The sequence below is a fragment of the Humulus lupulus genome, chromosome 9 (assembly GCF_963169125.1).
Source record: "Humulus lupulus chromosome 9, drHumLupu1.1, whole genome shotgun sequence".
Taxonomy (NCBI): Eukaryota; Viridiplantae; Streptophyta; class Magnoliopsida; order Rosales; family Cannabaceae; genus Humulus; species Humulus lupulus.
Window position 1 is genome coordinate 137,570,297 of NC_084801.1, and position 6,895 is coordinate 137,577,191.

At 42.0% G+C, this 6,895-nt stretch overlaps 1 non-coding gene across 1 annotated transcript; it reads right to left on the reverse strand.

Annotated features, from left to right (window-relative positions):
* Nucleotides 1-4,599: 4,599 nt before the first annotated feature.
* LOC133802977 (small nucleolar RNA R71) lies at nucleotides 4,600-4,706 on the reverse strand. The gene has a single exon (XR_009877719.1). It is a non-coding gene; the product is annotated as a small nucleolar RNA R71 (small nucleolar RNA).
* Nucleotides 4,707-6,895: the final 2,189 nt, after the last annotated feature.

The following is a 6,895-nucleotide window of genomic DNA, read 5'->3' on the forward strand; positions in this document are numbered from 1 at the left end:
AGACCGCCGAGCACAGGACGCGGGGGATGGTAGGGTGGAGCGGCCGCAACCTAACTTGATCCACCCGGACTGGACTAGGATCGCATCACCAGTTAGGCATCCCCCGTCGCCAATAAGATACCCATCTCCTCCCCGTCCAGTTCGGGACATTTTGGCTCATGGGAGCAGCAGGAGAAATCCTCCTTCCGCCGGTCCTTCCCATCGCAGCCGAGCGCGCGGGGAAGTCCCGAGCCCTCACCCTCAGCAGTGGGCACCGAGTTTTTTAAACGGGAGTTACTAGACTGAGAGCCACCGAAGTGGCAGGTCCGATGAAGACCTGCGCAATCGTTTGAGTTCAGCGCAAAGCCCTCGGGCCACCCTGAGGGCCGACCTTCGAGGTCGCATCAACTCACAGAGAGGAGATCCAGCTAGAAATTGTAATCATGCTCGCCGAGGGGATGGTCTTGCGGAAGTACGTGACAGCGGGAGTGTCCCACCTAACCAAGTTCAAGCTTGGAGGGACAAGAACCCGCCTAACGCTTACAATGGAACTGGAGTTGTTGAACAGCCCCAGAACAACCAAGGAAGTAAAGACCAAACCCTAGAGTGTTTAGCTCAGATGGAGGTGCTGATGAAGAAGCTCTTGTCAAACAAGGAAAAAGATGAATATGACTCGGGGGACGAACTCGAGCTCTTCGCCCCCAGAATAGCGGCCACGGCGTATCCACCGGGTTTCCAGATGCCCCACTTGTCCAAGTTTGATGGAGATGGAAACCCGTCAGATCATTTGGGTATGTTCAACACCCTGATGATGGCCCACAACATCGGCCCCGAGCTAAGGTGTTTGATATTTCCTTCCACCTTAACTGGGTCGGCCAGGCAATGGTTCATGCAGAGTAAAAAGCAGTCCATCAGCTCGTGGAAGACCTTTTTGCTGACTTCAAGAGGGCATTCCGACCTTCTCAAGCTACCCACGTCAAAGCTGACACCCTGGCAAATGTGAAGCAGCAACCCGAGGAACCCTTGAAAGCTTACCTGAGCAGGTTCGCGAACGTTGCGGCTCGAGCCTGGGACGCAGACGATAGTTCCAAGCTTATGGCCTTGAGGACCGGAATCCTCGTTAGAGGCGGACTATGGAAAGAGATTCAGAGAAAAGGTGTCAGCACCGTGGATGAATTTCTGAACAAGGCCCAGGGATGGATAAACCTGGAAGAGGCACGAGCATCGGTCGCGGGAACCAGCCAATCCCCTGATCAGTCCGTTGGAGTGGGAACGGATGTCGTGAAAACGACTCAAACCGTTACACAGAACCAAGCGGGTGGAGGCAAGAGAAAAGGGAGCAGCGAGGGCGGCCAGCACGGTCCGAAGAAGAACAAGCCCGTGGAAAAATTTAAGCCAGTCTACACGACTTATACCGAGCTCACAAACACTAGGGAACACATTTTCCTAGCCAACTCTACTCGCCTCCCCTGGAAGAAACTGGAGCCTTTGAAGCACCAGAAGGCCAAGAGGGACCATTCCAAGTTCTGTTGATTCCACAACGACATTGGCCACAACATTGACAATTGTAGGCTCTCATCAAAGCTTGGCCTTTGGCTCAATATGCGCGGAACAGAGTTCCCACCAGTCAACCGGCTCTAGAAGTTGCGGTGAGTCAGCCTGGGCCCCAGATAAATCAGGTCACCCCTCCTCCTATGATAGGAGGAGAGATATCCACAATCTCCGGAGGCCCCCATTTGGCCGGCACGAGTAGAAGTGCTCATAAGAGATATGTCAATGAGTGGAAGGCTCATAACAGAGTGGAGTTCGTCCCAGAGCAGAATCTACCCATACAGCAACGACTGGAGAGGCAACCAATCATATTCACTGAGGAAGATGCTAGTCATGTCCAGTTCCCCCATAACGATCCTCTGGTCATAACTGCCCTGCTCGCCAACCGGAGAGTTAGGAGGATTCTAGTCGATAATGGGAGTTTGGTGAACCTGCTGTTCCAGTCTACGCTGGAGAAGATGGGGTTATCTGTCACCGAGTTGAAAGCCACCTCCATGATGCTGTATGGATTTTCCGGAGAAGGATCAGCAGCAATAGGGACAATTGAGCTGGTAATTACCTTAGGAGAGGGGCCCTGGACTGTCTCTAAACTCCTTGAATTCGTGGTCATCGATTGTCCTGCCGCCTACAACGCCATTCTGGGTCGGCCTACATTGATAGCATTTGAGGTTGTAGCCTCCATCCGCCACCTTGCAGTCAAATTCCCCTCTTCCACGGAGATATGCACGGTCTGAGGTGATCAGCTCGCTGCCAGGGGAATGCTATAGCATTTCCATGAAGGGAAATTCCCGACCCAGGCAGCAGACGATGACCATCCAGGGCGGGGACGAGGAATCTCAGGAAGTAAGACTTACTTCAGAGATAGAAAAACCTCAGAATGCCAGTGGGGAGAGTATCATCTTGAATGATGATATCGACCCCAGAATAGGCGAGGATATATCCGAGCTCCAGGCCATCGAAGAGCTCGAGGTGGTGAATATCGACCCACAAGACCCCTCGAAGGTGGTAACGCTCGGGAAAAACCTGTGTAGCTAAAGGAAGGCGGAGCTGCTCTAGTTTTTAGGAAGGTTTTCATTAGTTTAGGGGTATTTATTGCAGAATTATGCTCGTTTGTTCATGTTTCAAGTTTTTCATGCTAAGATGGTGAAAAGAGTGGAGTGAAGTGAAAGTGGGAGAAAATGGAGTTATTTTGTAGAAAATTGCATTTTTCGGGAGCAATATGTCTGAGTAATGATTATGTCAATAGCGCTAACAAAGTGGCGCTACAGCGCTAGAAAGGATACATTGAAAGTTGTTGAATCTGTCAGTAGCGCCCTAGCGCTACAAAACAAGCGCCATAGCGCTATCAGGAACAGAAGACTAGCGCTACAGCGCTATATTGCTAGAGCAACAGCGCTAGTGAAACAAATTTTGATGGAATTTGACTTTGTAAATAGCGCTACAGCGCCTAAGACCAAGCTACAGCGCTATCGACGCAGTTTTGAGATTTTTAGTCACTTTTTGAAGGACAAAATGGTCTTTTCACTTGGGAGCATTGGAAAGCTATTTAAGGGAAATTATTCTGCGAATTAAGGAGGCAGTTTTAGTTTTATAAACCCTAGATTTAGAAAAGGCTACTATAATTAGATTTCTTTTCCTGACTTTTTAGATTTTTCTCTTCATCTGAATTCTTTAGGTTATTTTCTATGAATAATTATTTGAAGTTTATTTTCATTATGTTAGTTATGAACTAAATCTTTTATCTAGGGATTAATGTAGTCACTTGGATTTCTATTTAATTTTATTATGATGTTCTATTGATTCTTCTTCTCTATTCTAATCTATATGATGTTTGTTTAATGCTAGTAAATAATTGATCACTATTTACTTGCTTTAATGGTTTTGATTCAAAATTCGAAAGATGAGAATTGAATATGATATCATTATATAGACATAGGTTGCATATTGGACGAAAGTACCTATATGACTTGTGTAGTAATTAGGTTTCCATGCTTAATGCCTTCTATATGATTAAGTTTATCACAGAGATGTAGAAAACCTGCATATAGGCTGAGATCTTATATCTTGAAAAATAATAGGAATCGATTATGTTAACCTCCTATTAGAATAGGAAGAAGAGATTTAGAATTGATTAGTAAAATTAATAGAATGAAAAGTTGATGAAATTAATTCCTAGGCTTTTTATTATTGATTTTTAATTCGTTAATATATTATTCTATTTTCAGTTATTTAAATTAAGTTCATAGTTTAGAATTATTCATCTTAATTTTAATCACCAAATAGAAAGTGAAAAACAATTATTGGTAATTGGTTAATAGTCTCTGTGGGACGATCTCTGTTTTTACAGACTTTATTACTTGACACAACTACGTATACTTGCGTATAGATTTTACAGATCAAGTTTTTGGTTTCGTTGCTGGGGACTAATAATCAATATCAAATATAATTGTTTTTCAATCTACTTTGGTTTTCATTTAACATTTTCTAAATCGAGTTGCTTTTAAATTTTATAATTTCAGGTGAATTATTTTTATGCGACGTAAGGGGTCAAGGATACTAGTACCTGTTGATCCTGAGATAAAGAATACTTGTAAAAGAGAAAGAAACCATAAAAGACTTGAAAAGATGGCCCAGAATGTCAATAATGTCGCTAACAACAATCTGAATCAGGGTAATGTGGAGAATGTTGCAGCTGAGGCAAACTTACCTCTGAGGGACTATATACTCCCTACTGTTATAGGGGTACATTCTAGTATTCACCGACCTACTATGGAGGCGAACAATTTTGTGATCAAGCCCTCAATAATTCAAATGGTCCAAAATTGTGTTCAGTTTGGGGGGCTACCTAATGAGGATCCGAACCTCCATATTACCAACTTTTTGGAGTTATGCGATACTTTCAAAATGAACGGAGTAAGTAATGATGCCATTCATTTGAGGCTATTTCCGTTTTCATTTAGAGATAGAGCTAAAAGTTGGTTGATTTCGCTGCAAGCCAATTCCATTCTGACATGGGAAGATCTTGCTTAGAAATTTCTCATGAAGTACTTTCCTCCTACTAAATTAGTACGGATTAGAGGTGAAATGAATAATTTCTGTCATTTTGAGGGAGAATCATTATATGACGCTTGGGAGAGGTTTAAAGAGCTCCTACAAAATTGTCCACATCATGGTATAGTGAAATGGATGTTGGTGCATACTTTCTATAATGGACTGAGGGGAAATACAAGAACTATCATAGATGCAGCGGTAGGTGGAGCATTTATGAGCAAAAGCGCTAATTAAGCTTACGAGATTTTAGAGGAAATGGTCATGAATAATTATAATTGGCCATCTGAGTGAGAAAATAAGAAGGTGGTAGGAGTTCTAGAAGTTGATCCAATTGCTATGCTCACTGCTCAAATTTCTTCGCTAACAAAACAAATACAACAACAAAACAATAGTTCAACTCAAGCAATGCAACTACAACCTGCTCCTATCAGTTGTGAGACATGTGGAGGCCTTCATCATTTTTAGGAATGTCCATCAACAAGTTCTTATTCAGTTGATGATATCCCACTTGAACAGGTTCAAGCCATTGGCAATTTCCCAAGGCAACCTAATAATAACCATACCCTAATAATTATACTCCAACATACAAGAACCATCCAAATTTGTCATCGAATAATAATCAAGGGTCTCAACCATAGTATCATCAAAATCCACCTCAATATCCTCCACATAGACCATCTTATGGGCTAAACCCAAGGCCCTTTTATGATACTCAAAGGCCACCAATGCCGCAACACCAATAACCACCGCCTCACGTGACTAAACTAGAGGCATCCGCTGATGCATTGAACCAATTTATGACAGAAACCAGATCCTCCATTCGGAGCTTAGAAACACAAGTTGGCCAACTTGCAAAGTTAATGGCGGATCGTAATCAAGGGGCTTTACCTAGCTCAACTGTGGTGAATCCAAAAGAGTAATGTCAAGCGGTCACTTTGAGGAGTGGGACTAAATATGAGGGGCCTACAGTAGAAAACAAGGGTACTAAGATTGAAGATCAACCTGTACCTAGTCCACCACAAGAGGATGTTACTGATGACCTTCCAAAGAAAGAGAAGCCAAAATACACTGAGCCTCCACCAAAAATTCCATATCCTCAATGGTTTCGAAAGGCTAATCTTGATAAACAATTTTCTAAATTTTTGGATATCTTTCGAAAACTACACATTAACATCCCTTTTGTAGAGGCTTTAGAACAAATGCCAAGTTATGTGAAGTTTATGAAAGAAATTTTGTCAAAGAAGAGGAAATTAGAGGATTATGAGATTGTTGCATTAACTGAAGAGTGCAGCGCGATACTTCAGAAGAAACTACCTCCAAAGCTTAAAGAACCTGGTAGTTTCAATATCCCATGTTCTATAGGGGGTTTAGTAGAAACAAGGGCTTTATGTGATTTAGGGGCCAGTGTGAATTTGATGCCTCTATCAATCTTTCAAAAGCTGAATTTGGGAGAAGCTCGGCCAACTACGATATCTTTGCAAATGGCAGATAGATCAGTTAATCACCCTCTTGGAGTGATTGAGGACGCATTGGTAAAAGTGGGTAAATTCATCTTTCCTGCAGACTTTATTATTTTAGATATGGAGGAAGATGAAAATATTCCAATAATACTTGGAAGGTCATTCTTAGCGACTGGTAGGGCTTTAATTGATGTACAAAAGGGTGAGTTAAAGCTGCGAGTGCAAAATGAGGAAGTTCTATTTAAAGTTTTTGCAGCAATAGAATTCCCAATTTGTTGTAGAGTTGAAGTGGTAAACCAAGAAGGGAACAAGTTGGAAGCCTCTAAGAAAAGCTCCATAGTTAAAACCGGAATGAGAAAGGGGCGAAACTGGTTAAAAAAATACTTTAATGAAAGGATTTGAATGTTATATGAGAGAGGGAAAGTACCACCAATTTCTAATCACAAGAAACGAGCGCCAACTCATGACACTATGGCTCTCAAGGACGTGTAGGGAGGACTTGATCCAAGTTGAATATGAATGAAAACTTGAGTCCAGCTAAAAGACGTTAAAGACAACGCTCTTAGGAGGCATTCCTATTTTTATTTTTATTTTATTTTAACTTTATGTTATTTGTTTTTATTTGTTTGGAACAATGTTTTTAGAGATTTTTGTTTTAGTTATTTTTAGTTTTAATTAGGATTTTTTTTTTGATGTAATTTATAAACTGTGAAAAACGCAAGGGTTCTACAAGAAAAGACTTAAAAAAAATTATTGTTGAAAGTTGTAGTGCTACAGTGCTATTTCCAGAGGGCTTGAACGTTTTGCAAGATCGTGTAGCACTATAGCGCCATTAAGGTAGTGCTACAGTGCTA